The sequence below is a fragment of the Pelodiscus sinensis genome, chromosome 11 (assembly GCF_049634645.1).
Source record: "Pelodiscus sinensis isolate JC-2024 chromosome 11, ASM4963464v1, whole genome shotgun sequence".
Classification (NCBI taxonomy): Eukaryota; Metazoa; Chordata; order Testudines; family Trionychidae; genus Pelodiscus; species Pelodiscus sinensis.
This window is the reverse complement of record NC_134721.1, coordinates 18,740,412-18,756,009: the sequence shown is the minus strand read 5'-3', so window position 1 is coordinate 18,756,009 and position 15,598 is coordinate 18,740,412.

Below are 15,598 nucleotides of genomic sequence, written 5' to 3'. Positions count from 1 at the left end.
TGTCCATGTGTAACCTATGCAAGAGGAATGTGGGTTTTTGTCTCCCCTGTCACAAGTGAGCCACGCAATAGCCACCAATCTACTTTAATTGGGAGGAGTTACTCCTCTCGCTCATCTGATAGCAACTCATCTCATATTTTTAGCTCTGTCAGATGTGGGAGCTCCTTGCAACCAGGAACATGGACTGCTCTGTGTATTGGATAGCACCAAGCATGCAATAGACTATTCATAAAATAAACACTGGAGATGAGCTACCTAGGTCGAGGATGTTGGCTCCCTGACACCAGAGCTGTTGTGAATGAATGGTGGAATGGCAGCACTCTCTTCAAGCATTTCACAGACTGGTTATGATCACACCTTTCTCTCTGGCCTGCATATTGTATATTAGATGTAACCTCCAACAGCCAATGAGTACAGGAATGGTGTTCTCAGCAGGCTGCTGGCTATCTCCTGAGGAGGTGCAACTCGCATAGTTACATCACACTGCAATGCACTGTTGTCACTGCCTGCATTGCTATCATTGGCCTACCTGTCTCGCAAGAACTTTAGTCCCTGGAACGGCAGCACCTTTTGGGAAGTGACATCAGAATCAAGCCCTACAGCAGCATCATGGCCAGATTAAAAAAGATTTAGATTCTGCAGTGCTGGGTTAAGGGGGGACCCTCCAGAAAGATCCCTGGGCTGCCAAACATCCAGATATTTTTGTGAGGCCCCTTTCGCCCAGTGATTAGGCTGCAAGCTCTAAAATCCCAGTGCATTATCCGGCCCTGCTTGGTAGGGGTGGGAGGGACGGGGCTGCATGCATTGCCATCCCCACTGCTGGATGGGAGTTGCATCACTGTATGCGCAAGTGGAAGTGCCATCTCCGCACTGCCTTCACTTGCAGGCTCCGCCCCTGCAGCGTCCATTGGGCTGGAATCTCAGCCAATGGGAGCTGCAAGGGTCTGTGCCTGTAGGTGAACTCAGGGCAGTATGGCCTTTGCTGAGCCACCTGACTCCCCACCACCACCAAAAGAGAGCTGTTCCAAATAAGTGTCCCATCCCCCAACATTGCGGCCCAACCTGATTGCCCTCCTATACCATAACTCCCTCTGAGACCCTGCAACACACACCTCTATCCTGGCTGAGACTTCTTCTGCACACTAAGTCCGTAATTTCCTCCTAGACCCAACACCCCAACCTCGTGTCCTGAGCCGCCACCTGCACTCAAAACCCCTTGGTCTCAATTTTGAGCCTGTGCACCCTCCTGCTTCAACCCATAGCCTGCTCCCACTCTCTGAACCCAGGATCCTGGGGGAGGGAGTCTCATAAAATCTAATAGGCCTATGCCCCCAAGGAGCTAATTTGGCCCTGAGCAGTAGAAATGATTTGGGTTTGAAACCAATTCACGTATGTTAAACTTTTCAGACCCAAGGGTTTTGACTTAGACCAGAGGTTCTTAACTTTTTTACCTTCACACCTCCCCCTGAAAGTGAACTTCATGTTTACACCCCCCTGGGAGCCATTTTGTGCACACCTAGCCCCGCCCCCTCACCTGACAGGAAGCTAAGGGGCGTGGCTAGGACTATAAGAACTCTGCCAGGGAGCTCAGTCAGGGCCCAGCCTCTGAGGGAGACAAAGGCCTGTCCAGAGCTCCTGGCTGACGAGGCTGAGACCTGGCCCAGCCCTCCCACAGCCGCCTTCCCTCAGGCCAGTGAAATCTTCCCTGCCTGGGCTGCCGAGGTGATAAATTTTCTGGGAGGCACCTCACACCTCCCCTGTATCCGCTTCACACCTCCCCTGGGGAGGCACTCCTCACTGGCTAAGAACCCCTGACTTAGACTATATTAGCATAAATAGAGAGAAAGAGGGAGAAGGGCTGGGAGTAGGAAAAGCGTAGCATGGATAAATGCCAACACTAAAACCAATAGATTAGTAGGTATGATAACACTCCAAAGCCATTGTAGTCTGTGGTGTTGTGTAACTGGGTAGTTACTAGTGCAAGCTAAATGACATGAGCAATTATAGTATACAGTGTTGTAAGTGTGTTGATCCCAGGATATTATAGGACAAGGTGGGTGAGGTCATATCTGTGTGAGCTTGAAAGCACATTTTTCACCCACAGAAACTGGGCTAATGAATGGTATGACCTCACCCATCTTGTCTCTACAAACAATTACAGTCAAAACAAGGGCCAAACATTTAGCCAAGCGATTATAGCCCTTGTATCAGAACAAGTGTGGAACAGATGCAAGGTTGGGTTTGACCACAGATTTTTCTCTCTCTTTTGGGGTATTGTTGCAGAGGGTTCAAATTTAACCTAAACTGACACCAACTTGGCAAAAGGCTCATACTGCACATTCCGTCCATGCAGTAAAATTAAAATAAAACTGGAGTATAAATCATACAGCAGAGTTCTTTTCTCTGGTCAGCATAAGCTTCTCATGTCTCCCTCCATTGCCTCAATTGACAGTAGCTCCCTTCTTTTAAGGTCTTGAGCCAAAACAGGCTCAACCCTATCTAAATGAATCCAACTGTTAGGGTCTGTCTCCCCAGCGGAGCTATTTTGGGATACCAGAAGTATCCCAAAATAGCTACCCCATGCCTTTTGAACATGCTTGCTGTTTCAAGATAGATCTTGCTATTTTGTGCTATTTTGGCATCCCTATAACCCTTGTTCCAAGAGTTACGGGTAAGGGATGTCTCAAAATAGCTCCTTATTTTGAAATCTGGTGCTGTGTAGATGTGCCAAATTTTGAAATACGCTTTTTAGAAATTCAGTCGAAATAAGATATGCAATTTGCATAGCACAAATTGTGAATCTTATTTTGAGTCTATGGTGCTGTGTAGATGTACCCCGAGCACTTGAAACCTGGCTTGAAATTAACCCTCATTGCCCCAGTCAAGTCTGGTTTGGCAGGCTCTTCTAGGGCCACCACTGGATAGGACATGGTTTTGAAAACTGGGTACCTTTTAGAGGGTAATATGAAGCCCTACATACTCTGGCCCTCATAATAAGCTGGTCAAAATTTTTCCAACTGTTTTTGACAGAAAATTGGGTTTTTGACTAAGGATTTTGTAGAAAGTGCCTGCTTTCCATGGAAATTTTTGGTTTTTCTCAAAATATTTTGGTCAAAACCCAAAAGTTTGGGCCCAGAATGGGCACTGTTATGCTTCATAAAAGTGATAATTTGCATCTCCTGTCCTCATTTTATGTGTTGTGATTCCCTGCAGGACTACATCTCCCATAATACATCATAGTCTCCCCTGACAATAAGGTGACACCTGGTTAACTTGGAATCCCTGGCAACAGTGCATTCTGGGATATGGTGTCCAGCTACAGAGTCTGGTACGTGGGGGGTGGAGGGAATGGGGAAACAAAAAGCAAACTGCAAGTCCAACTCCCATTTTCAGCCAAAACTTAACTATCTCATGGAAAATGTAGATGGAAATAGCAATTTGATTCATTTAAAAATTTCAGGGGCAAGAGAAATTTCAGTTCACCTCTGCCTCGCAGCCCTAATGTAAGCAATGTCAGAATCTTACTGATGAAGTGTTTTGTTTAGCATTGGAAAAACTACATGCTAAATTTTAAATTGCTGAACACCCGAACTCTGTAAGGAATAAAGCACATGTGTGAGATCTGGCAGCAGTTCTTTCCTTTCCAATGTGAATTATTTATTGAAGCATTTGTACCATATCCATCCCTGTTACTGCCAATCCCAAACGTTCAGAGTTCAGGAGTCACCTTCCTCCCCCAAAATAAAGAGATGTTAATAAATAAATAAATTAAATGTGTAGGGTTTTTTTAATTTGCCTTCAGGGTTTTTAACCTTTAGGGGGCACTTCGATCATGTTTCCAAGCTACTTTCTGCAACCATCAGAGATGGAAATTTTCATTAAATTACTAAGGAAGAAAAAAGGTGAGAATTGCACCTAAATCCATATTTCCAGGACTTGGGGCTTTACGTAAAAAGGTCAAATATAATGCTGTAATTGCTGTGTGTCTCATTCAATCATCTCTGCACCATATTTGCATTTAGGAAATTCTTAAAGCAGCAGTTTTAGGACACTGAGGTTTCTCTTGTTAATCCGTGGCAGCTGGAAAGATGAACAGCTCCCAGCTCAGAACTGTCAAAGTTAAACAAGGCCTATTGAACTAGAAAAACAGATGACTCCTAGCATCCAAGATACATTTATTTGTTCCTGTCTGAAGTTTGTATGATTAGTCTCCTTTAATCATTGTTCAGCAGGCATCCAAAACCTGACACACTTATCTTTTGGGTACAGCATAGAATGCCAATGTTCCTCATGGAGTCGAATAGAACTCTGCCACCATCAGTGTGTTTCATTTTCTGCCTTAGCCAAACTTTCTTCTGGCCAAACAAACATGTATGTCGTCTTATAAAGAAAATTCCAAATGGTTGTTAACAATTGAGGGTACATTTTCAAAACAGCACACAGAGGTTTTATAGCTATATGTCTCCCATTGATTTTACTGACTTACATTCTGGACAATGCCTTCAAAATAGCAGGGAGTGTGTTCATTTGGTAGAGCATAGCACTTAAAGCCAGGGCACTGCCTTTCCTAGCTTTGTCACTGATTTGCTGAGGGCCCGTCTACACTACAGGGAAGATCGACACTGCTGCAGTTGATCTTCCAGGGTTCGATTTAGTGGGATTTAGTGAAGATGCACTAAATCAAACTCTGAGAGTGCCCCTATCCGTGCTGGTACTCCTACTCCTCATGACTAGTAAGTGAAGTCAACGGGAGTTTGCTCCCATCGACCTCCCACTGTATGGATGGTGATTTAAGATACATCGACTCCAGCTACGCAGTTAACATAGCTGGAGTTGCATGCATGTCTTAGGTACACCTTCTTCTCCAGTGTAGACCAGGTCTGAGTGAGCTTGAACAAGTTATTTTATCTTTTTGTACCTTATACTGTACTTCAGTATTTGGAGATAATAGTATTAATCTGCCTCGCAAAGGTGTTGGACTATGAGATCCCCACATGAAGCATTTATTTAAAAGTATTAATTTAAATAGAAATCCAGGAAGAGTTTTTCCACTTCAAGAGTTCAGGGAGAGACATCAACTTGTTCCAACTTACAAGCACTTTCCATAAGGAATTGTATGTGCTACTTCCCAGAATCTTTGTATTTCACAGATTGTTTTTTATTTACACCAGATTATCCTGCTAAAAGGGATCTAGGGGTTTCCCTTGCTAATATTTACTCTGTAATTTGTTGTTCTCTGGGGGGGAGTTGATAAGTCAATAACAATGTTATCACAATTTAACAGGCTGGGTTTTTTGTTTTATTTACATCATACAGCTCACATGCAATGAAGGGTGTGAGCATTTCTCAATAGTCGGGTTTTTGGATGGGCCGTTATTCTATGAGCCCTAATTCTACCACTGGCAAAACCCACGTGGCCCAAACCAGAGTTTAGTCAACAATGTCTTAAAATAAAAAGGGCCGTTATAAAAGTGCATTCATTCCCCACCCACAATTCCAACATCAGAAAATATCCAAGTTTACAATGCCTCTAAAAATATGAATAGCAAACAGAAAATAATATCAGCTGGCAATACCAAGTGTATCTATATAGGTGTCGATTTTAGATGCAACCCTGACAAAGAGAAATAAGACGCTAGTTTAAGAGTTCCATTATTGGGATGGAAATTCCATTACAATATATATGTTCAGCCAGGTATAGACAATAATTTTAGTGATACCACTAATACATGTAATTGTAAAATCATCTTAACAGTCAAGGAAGGTAACTTTACACATATATCCTGTTAGCCTGAAATGAGAATATGCAACTAGCTCATTTGCTATTTCTACCATGGCTGGTTTAAAAAAAAATCTGCATTACAAAAAATGCTGTGACTTTTCTTTTTAGTTTTGAAATTTCAAAATTGGAATCATTCTAACCATTTTTTAGATAAAAAAAACAGAAAAAACAACAATTTTAATTTTAATCCAATTTTTAATTTTTATATTTTTTGCTTTTTTTAAATTTCAGTTATAAAATTTGAAAAAAACTCAGTCTGTTCTATTAATTAGTAAAGGGAAGTGAGAGTTGTAATGGCAGTGAATTTAGCAAAATTGGCCAAACTCAATGAATGTCTCCAAACACTTTGGTTCATTCATTCTGGTTTCTCTTCACTCACTTGTGCTATCTTTTCTACCAAATCCCTAGGTGTTTGGGAACTAATATAGTGTACTGGGATTCTACTTAAGTCCCACCCAAAACTTAATTTCTGCCAATAATTCCAAGTTTTTGAAAGGGACCAGCAGTAAAATAATTAATGGTGACATTTAAACACTCTTTTTAGAATTCAGCATGAACATCTCATTGAGTTGGATGGAATTTTAATACCTCTCTTGGTCTTTAGTCCCATGTACACTACAAAAATAACAGTGCTGTAGGCGCCATTTACAAACTGGTGATATCAACTCAATTAAACAACACAGTTTGGGTTGCAGTTTAGATGGGGCCTATCTGTATTAACCATATATCCAAACCTTACAAACAGCCTTCTCCATCTGAAGCTGTACACACTACAATATGTGGTGAAAGGTTCTGCAATGTATAATTGTTGGTATAAAAACCTTTCTTTTTTGTGGATAGTCACAAATTATAATAACCTTCAGGAAGACTACGTGCCTCCTTGCTTTGTCCCTTTTATATTGAACTATTCATTGTTTTAAAAGGTGAAGTTCACCAGAGAAGTTCTCATACCCTCTGGCAACCTGTAAGCAAAGCACTGTGCTTGGATTATGCCTCAATATGATTATAGTAGAGACACAAAGGTGAGACAGATCCAAGACCCCAGAAAAGATATGACAATTAAGTTCTAGTAAGACTCTTACTAAGACAATTATACTTTTATTAAGACTGGCATGAGTGAGATGGAATGAAAATAGTTATGGTCAACAAATGAGGAAGATCTTTGGGCCTTTTCACATAAAATAGAAGGGGCAGAGGGAGGAGGGAAAAATAGGTATGTAAGGGCATATTTCGCTCTCGATTATGCAAACTGCTCTAGCCAGGCAGACCCAAAAGCCCCACTGATTTCAGGGATGGGGGAGATGTCCACCCATGCAGCTATTATTGTAAGACGAGGGCCTTAAGAATCTATTCGGGATGCTTGAAGATTTTAGTTAAAGAGTAAAAATTACCAGCCACACAAAGACTAGCTTAATCTTCAGGAGACACTTATTTTAATTGTAAAGGTATTTAATGAATCATAGCTACTAAAGTTGAAATTCAGCTACACCCAGCATACACTGGCAGCGTTTAATAAACACCAACAACTGTTGCTGGCAGTCATTCGGGTTAGCATTGGAGCGAGTGGGCATATTCATTGCTATTAATACACATTATTAATTTAGCCCTCTCAGAGGTGTGGCTGTATGCCACAATCTATCTCCGTGTTTATCAGCACTGTCCCATGGTGGTTGGTATTTTTAGAATTTTTTAAAAAAATATGATTTAAATAATAGGTGAAAAGATTCCTAGCCAAGGCCGTAAGTGCTCTAAAACTCCATTAACAACACAGTTAAATCTTAACAGCACTAAATGGACCTCAGCCAGCCAGACACTTCTTTCCATCACTCATTTGTTGAAGGACCCACACTCTCAGTCCTCTTCAAAAGCTCTATCAAAGAGAGATGATTTGTTACCAAATTCAGACTCTTTTGGACTAATCAGGGGAGAATGTCCCAGAGTCCTGGTGCCCTCACTCAGAATGCCCTGTTAGACCCCTTCCCTGTTGGAAAGAGGAGGATTTAGCTCATTTGCTCTTCGGGGTCTCAACTTTCCTGACCAGATGGACTGGATGCCATTGCTGCGAATGGCATCAATCTGACTGGTTGGGAGAGCTGGCAACCCTACTTGACCTGTTGACTGCAGCTGGCAGTAGAAGTTAAAGTCTCTTCTTGGTGACCTGTGAGAAGTGTCAGTATGGACTGAAATGTAAAGGTTTTGGAGCTGTATTAGGACCTCGTTATGATTTACATTATGGTCATCTTATACCATTCTGACAGCACAAACAGGCCTTGAAGTGCGTACACAGCTCCCCCAAATGCCTCTTATGCAGGGAGTCTTTTTGGCCTGTGAAGTTTTGGAGTAAGGATTACACCTGCCGTGCCCCCAGGCCTGGCATAGGACATGGAACAGGACACGGTAATGGTGTGGCCAGGGAACACTATACTTCAGGCATTCTCCACTTCTCAGAGCATACTGGGTCTTTACTGATTCCCAGTTGTTCATGATGATGACAATGTATTTATTTTGCAGCAACACCTAGGACCCCAATCATGGACAAGGGCCGAATTGTGCTACAGACTGTACAAACACTGACAAAAAAAAAAAAAAAAAAAAAAAAAGATTATCCCTACCCCACAGAGCGTCCAGTCTCCGTTAGCATCATGCTTGCAGTTTTGCTTGTCCGTTATACAGTCCATGCAAAGGGATATTTTCCTAAAAACATTTTTTTCCCTGTCAAAAATTCAGTGAAATGTTGCCATTTGGAAAATTTTGACCAGGTCCATAGTGGCTGAAAAATGTGATGGGATTAATTTTTTGCCCAAAGAATCTTATTTTTTGTCAAAATATGATATTTTGACGGGTAAAAGTTAAAAAAAAATCCAAAATTTGATCAGTTCCAGAAAAAGGCTCCTACAGCCTCTCTCACACAAATGTTGCAAAAGAAAGATATAGGACCAGGCCCCTAATTAATCAAATATTTGTATATCATGGAATATTAATCTTTTGGCCACATGAACTAACAAGTAAAGCACTGGCTAGTTACAACATATCCTCCATTTAATTATTTAAAAAAACTTTATTTTTTTGTTTTTCTATAAAAAACAAACAGTAATGTAACAAAACATATATAAATACACGTACAAGTTGGAAATAGCATATAAATTCAAAATTCAAGCACAGATCTGTTTCTTAATTTATGATAATCATCAGCTATCTGGCCAAAGTAGCTTGTTAACTGTTTTCCCAGACATTAGCCAACAGCTTATTTTCCATACCCTATCAATCTGTTCCTAATATTTCAGCTCATAGAAATTATGGATAATATTAGAGAAGCACACATATTACCACAGTACATTACCATACATTACCATAATGTCTGCATACAGTACAGTACACTTAGGTTTTTTCTGGATGAAAGTTGAAGTTCAAAAAGGAAGTATGTTTCTAGAATCAGAGAATTAAAGAAGGGATGTAAAGTACATAAGATGAAGTTGGGAGAATTTAGCATAGCTTGGCACATGCTATTAATTAGCTTGTTTGGTGTAGCTACAGTATTCACTGGAGACCACAAGGATCCTAATTTGAGTTGTAGTATTGTACAGGATTAACATACATACAAGGCTGGCTAAATGAAGAGCAAGGAATGGAGGATTTTGATCATTGCTTAAGTCTGCCCTAATCTCTGGTCTCTAGCTGGAATGTAATTACAGTCATAATCATACAAAACAGCAAATAATACCTAACACCAGATACAGTAGACTTCCGATAATCCAGAACCTATGGGACCTAGGTGGTGCCGGATTATCAGATATGCCGGACTATCAGGAGGTACTATAAGATGCTTATATATATACTGTATACATTATATACTGTATATAAAGTGTTCTTAACCCTTTTTATTATACATACTGTATACAGTATACTGTAATATTTTAGGGTTTTTTAAGCCTTTTTGCTCAGTTCAGCTGCTGCCGCTGTTACCTTGTGACTCATTTTTTGCCGAAGCTCACTCACTAGGCTCTTGCCATTTTGATGCCAGACTACCAGGAGTGCCGGACTATTGGATGCCGGACTATTGGAGTTTTACTGAACAAAGACTTCTAGTGAAAGCAAAATAGGGGAAAAGGGGGAAAAGACAGAGTCCCATAACATAAGGTTTTTAATACTTTTGTCTATACAACAGAGTTTTGTCAACAAAAGGCATCTTTTGTTGACAAAACGCTGAATGAGTACACACTGGAATGCAAATTTTGGCAGCCAAAATGTCCTGTTTTGGCAACAAAATAAAATCACCCTGACATGAGCTTTAAGACTTCTTGCGTGAAATTGTTGACAATAAAGGGCCAGTATAGATACCAGGCTTGATTTTATCACTTTAATTGGTCTCCAAGAGGTGTCCCACAATGCCCACCTGACTGTTCTGCTCAGCAGTCCTGCAGCCAGGAAAACCTTCACCTCAGAAGTCCCGGGAATTTTTGAAATTCCACTTTTTGTTGGCGTAGCATGTAGAGGTCTCATTGCATCTTCCCAGGTGACTATGGCAGCTTATGACAGGAAATGCTCTCTTGCTTGGACCATTGTGTAGCTGCTGAATCTGCTCAGTATATGGGCAGAGGAGACTGTGCAGCTGTGCTTGAACTGTAGGAATTTTGATACTATGAGCAGATTTTTCAAGCTTGTGCAAAAAGGGCTATGACTGGAACATGCTGCAGTGCAGAGTGAAGATAAAAGAACTGAGGTAGGAATACCATAATTGAGGGAAGTAAACTGCTGCTTTGGTGCTTCACCTGAGACCTGCTTGTTTTATAAGGAGCAGGATGCTATCTTTGGTGGCAACCTCACCTTCACCACCAAGAGCTCTGTGAATACTTCAGTAGGCCTAGAGGCAGTAGAGAGAGGACCCAGGGCATAGTCATTGTCCATGATCAATGTCAGTGCAGCTGCAAAAATGCTAGATAAGAAAGTACCAAAGATGACACTTTCCAGGAGGTACTGCACATACATCTCCAATGCAGAGAAAAAGGAATGCAAGCTGTGAAGGGAAGATGAAAGGCAGGACAGAAAAGAAAATCAGGAATTGTTAAGGATGCTTCTGTGCAGATGATTAAAGTCAAGGGGGAGCAAAGTCAAATGCTGATGTTCTTAATGATGCTGCAGATTTATGTTTGCCCTCCTCTACAGCACATTCAGAATTCTTTTCTGTGGCCCCACTCCAAACTGCCTGCCCAGCACAGTCTTTCCCCTTTCCAGGACTTCTTGATTTCCCCTTCACTCCACCCAGTTGGACAACTTTCAGAATGATAGCTGGATCTACACACGGCTCTGAAAGTCTGCCCTTTCCTGGTACCTGCTTTTCCAGTAAGCATCGTGTGTGTGTGTGTGTGTGTGTGTGTGTGTGTGTGTGTATGTGTGTGTGTTGTTTCTTGTGCAATAAAAGCAATGTTTTTGAACAGTAACTCATCTTTATTATTTTCTGACAAAATGCGATTGCCTGCACTACCAATACATACACAGGCAGTTTAATCATTTGCGTACTGGAACATAATGCCTCAAATTTCACCTCCAGGAAAGGAAGAAAACTACATGTAATGTAACATTGCAGCACCAAACACAGAGATACACATTACTGATTCTCAATCTCAAAGCTTCCCTGATTCAAATTTCCCATTATTCCCCCAGGGACCCTCTGATAATCCTAGTTTTTGGCTGCTGAAAATCAACAGCCAAGTGAAAAAACTTAAAAAACAGAAATGGTCCCGCATCACCTTAGAGACTAACAAAAATGTAGATGGTATCATGAGCTTTTGTGGGCACAACCCACTTCTTCAGACGAATGGAGTAAAGGAGTCCAGGTTGCAAATAAATAGCAGAAAAAGAGAGGGGATGGGGAGGGAAAGAGAAGGGAAAAATGGAGAAAAAAATGTTGTCAATTAGAGTGTCCATGCTAAATGAGACTAATAGAGTAGGCTATAAGTATCCTAAGTACCTAGTGCTTAGCATTTTATGTCATTAGGCTGTGGAAAGTAGTGTTATATCCAGGTCAGATCTTTATTTAAACCTCTATTCAAGGTGTCAAACTTGTAAATGAAATCCAGTTCTGTAGTTTCTCTTTCCAGGGGACTTTTGAAATTGCTTTGAAATAATACAGACATCTTTATCCATTAGTGAGTGTCCAGGCAAGTTGAAATGTCCCCCAGCAGTGTGTCACCATTTCAAATATCTGATTTGTGTCTATTAATCCTTTGTCGTAGAGACTGTCCAGTTTGGCCAATATCCATGGCTGGCACTTGACAGTGTAGATCACATTAGTGGATGTGCAGTTATATGAGCCTCTGATGTGGTGGCTGATGTGGTTAGGTCCTGTGGTGATGTCGCTTGTGTGGACAGAGATGGTACCGGGGTTGATTGCAGGGGGTGGGCTCCTGGATGAGTATGATGGAGGTGTGCTGTAGGGCTGCTGGGAAGAATTTGTTTCAGGTTAGGGGTTGTCTGTAGGCAAGGATTGGCCTGTCCCCTAAGGCCTGTGAGAATGAGGGGTCATTTTCTAGGATAGGTTGTAGATTGTTAATAATGCGCTGGAGGGGTTTAAGTTGGGGGCTGTAGGTGAAGGTGATGCCTGGGTACTTGTCTGGCTCTGTCAATCTGTTTTTTCACTTCTCCGGCTGGGTATTTAAGTTTTGAGAATGCCTGAGAGAGATCCTGTAGGTGTCCTGTCTCTGACTGTGGGATTGGAGCAGCTAAATGGTCTGCCTGAACACTTCACCTCTGAGCAAACCTTTCACCCTTTGCTTCACAAAAATTACGCAACGTAGAATATGTGGCTATGGCCATGGAAATATTATCCTCATTGAGGTCTTACCTGCTATAAAGGCATCGTCAGTACACCTTTAATCTGACAAAGGCACATTCTACTGTCATCCAGCACTCATGCAGCCTGTTGCTGAACTGCTCCTTCCTGCTGTCCAGGTTTCTTGTGTAAGGTTTCATGAGCCATGGCTGTAAGGGGAACTCCAGGTCTCTCAGGATCACTTTGGGCTTTTCAACATCCCCCATTGTAATCGTCAGGTCTGGAAAGAAACTTCCCACTTGTAGCTTTCTATACAGACCACTGTTCCTGAAGATGTGTGTCATACACCTTCTCAGATCACCCCGTTTTGATATCAGTGACATGCTCGTGGTGGTCCATAAGCACCTGCAACATCATGGAGAAGTATCCCTTTCTGTTGATGTACTCTGTCGCAAGGTGGTCTGGTGCCAAAATTGGAATATGTGTGCCATCTATCATCCCTCCACTTCTACAAAGCTATCCACCATAATTGTCCTGCACAACTGCATTAACTCATCCCCAATGGATGCCTCTCCAATTTCAAAGTGACTGACCAGTAGTAGTCTGGCGTCACCACAAAGTGATTGTCATGCACTTCTCTATTGACATAGTCTCAACACTCTCCTTCTGGTATCCTTGCAATGTAATGCCGGGGCAAGCTCTTCACACAGTTCCAGGATGGTGGCTTTTTTCATGCAAAAATACGGTAGCCACTGCTCATCATCCCACGCCTGGTCCCAAGATGTGCCACAATCTGCTCAGCCTTCCTATAAGACCTAGAGGCAGAAGATGTCAAGCTGGACTGTGGGATGGGTTCCCACAGTACATTGCTCACATTCTCAACAATAGTGCCCCCCAGTGTAGATATAATCTGCCGGCAGAGGAAAAAAGTGTGAAATGCAAAACTGATTTTTATTTTTTGGGTGTCAATGTGACTTTTGTTGACAAAACTCTGTAGTGTAGTGTGAAGGGGTGGACCAGGCCCTGAGGCCCCCTACTGGAGACATTGTGATCCCACCACACCCAGCCCCAGAGAAACCATAGAGAAGTCCTTTCAGTTGGCAAGAGTGGCAGCAGAGGAAGCAGCCAGTTAGGGGTCAGCAAGGCCTATAAAAGGAGCTGCAGGACCAGAGACAGTTCAGTGGTGCATGTCAGAACTCAAACAGTGCTGACCATGAGACTGGCTGAGGAAGCTGTCTCCAGGGAGAGAAACCCTGGAGGCACCACCTTCTCTGAGTGGGGAACAAACTGAGATAAAACCACCTCCATGTGGTGAGTTTGAGACAGATGAACTGTGATAAAAGCCTGAGCTAGGGACAAGGAAGTTGTCTCAGGGAAGGAAAGCTATGGAGGCACCATTCTCTCCAAGTGGGGAAACAGAATGAGAGACACTAGACAAGAGGGAATCAAGATGGGTGCCTGTTAAGGTATTTCCCCAGAAAGGGTTTGTGTTGATTGACTCACTGTCAGCCGACGGTCAGGGCAGTGAGTCCCTTATGACCGGCTGAAGTTCTTTTAAATTGTGCTTGGTTCTGTTACAGCAACTGAAGGAGTCAGGTTAAAGCTTAAACAGTTACTATTTTATTGTTACAGGCTAAACTTAGTTGTTAAATGCTACTGCTGTGTTACAGATAACACAGCCACTACAAAGGACAGGACAGAAATTACACTAATAAGTCACTTATAGGTACCATGAAACCCCTTTGGTTCTCTGAGCTCTTATTAAATGCATGCAAATAGACACATAGCAGGTATATATTCTCACCCCTGCGTTCCAGACTTGACGTGGCCAGCGTCTTTCTCTCAATCCCCCGGGAAGAAGTAGGACGAGGTTGGGCGTCCCACAGACCTCGGGAGACAATCAATACCTGCCAGCAGGTGTAGATGATTGGAGCTCAAATGGGGTGGGCTACTAAACCCCTCTTTATATCCCTTGGGTCATGTAGGCTTCTTCCTGGTTTCAAGTGGCCAATTAGGAAAAATGGCTTTGAATGCCAAGTTTCCCACGAAGGGTGCAAAGCATAATTCACACCTGGGAAAATGCAGACAATGGGCACCTCTGGTATGTGATGGGCGAAGATTCCTCTCCTGGGACAGTGCAGGCGTGTCAATTACTGGTACTAGCCATCAGGGAGACGGGAGGCCCCGGGTCGTCAGCTAGCCCATTTACTGTCTGGTTTCTGTTTATGGTAGAGTCAGGGGCTACGTCTACACTGGCCCCTTTTCCGGAAGGGGCATGTAAATTTCACCAGTCGTCGTAGGGAAATCCGCGGGGGATTTAAATATCCCCCGCGGCATTTAAATAAAAATGTCCGCCGCTTTTTTCCGGCTTTTAAAAAAGCCGGAAAAGAGCGTCTAGACTGGCCCCGATCCTCCGGAAAAAGTGCCCTTTTCCGGAGGCTCTTATTCCTACTTTGAAGTATGCTTTGAAGTAGGAATAAGAGCCTCCGGAAAAGGGCACTTTTTCTGGAGGATCGGGGCCAGTCTAGACGCTCTTTTCCGGCTTTTTTAAAAGCCGGAAAAAAGCGGCGGACATTTTTATTTAAATGCCGCGGGGGATATTTAAATCCCCCGCGGATTTCCCTACGACGACTAGTGAAATTTACATGCCCCTTCCGGAAAAGGGGCCAGTGTAGACGTAGCCAGGGTGTCTGGCTACACTCACTCAGGGTATGACTTGGCAAGGGCCGAGTTGCTGAAAAGGCTTCTGACAAAGGAAGTGTAGGCACATGCACTCTGCCAGATGGGGGCGCTCATGGGAGTGGAGCCCATTACATATAGACAAGGCTTTACTTGATGGAGAAGAGAGACATGTGAATATGATATGCAGGCGGGTCTTAACACCTACTCTACAGCCCCTTTATGTCAAGCTAGCTGGCCTGAAGGAGCCTTTGAGTAATCTGACCCTATGTTTTCGTTCTTATAAGCACTCTGCCGTCTCTTATGGGTTTTGTTCCGGGAAGGGAACATAGGACCATGAGTTTGTTTGGCTTTTGTTTTCATCGCTC